Genomic DNA, 489 nt, shown 5'->3' with positions numbered 1-489 from the left:
AAGAATCTCTTTCATGTCGCTGAAGAAACAAATCGTACATAGTGATTCATAAGATCGGTTTCCCTTAATAGCTGTAGAATCCAAACTTCACATCGATTGATATATCCCATTCTGATCAGATGATTATGTGCCGTTGTTCTGGGAATGTTAGTGGTATCCATTATCTCTCGCACACTATATCGCAGATTTTCAACAAACTTTTCATGACTTTGATAAGATCTATATCCGTCATTACTGGACAACTGCTGCAGTCTTCATCTTTCAAGTCAAAATTGTCAACTCTAAATCTCTTAAATCAATTGCGGACAATCGTAATAGTCATAGCACCACTTCCATAAACAATACAAATCTCGTCTGCTATCATTTGCACTATTATCTTTTTTAAAGCAATGAAATATAACATGACGCAAATGCTTCCTTTGGAATTTGAAAGATTAAAAATTGGTTGGAATTAAGAATAAATGATAAAATAATTATTTAATAATATCA

Source organism: Apis dorsata, unplaced genomic scaffold (assembly GCF_000469605.1).
Source record: "Apis dorsata unplaced genomic scaffold, Apis dorsata 1.3 scaffold_381, whole genome shotgun sequence".
In the NCBI taxonomy this organism is placed as follows: Eukaryota; Metazoa; Arthropoda; class Insecta; order Hymenoptera; family Apidae; genus Apis; species Apis dorsata.
This window is presented reverse-complemented; position numbering follows the sequence as displayed.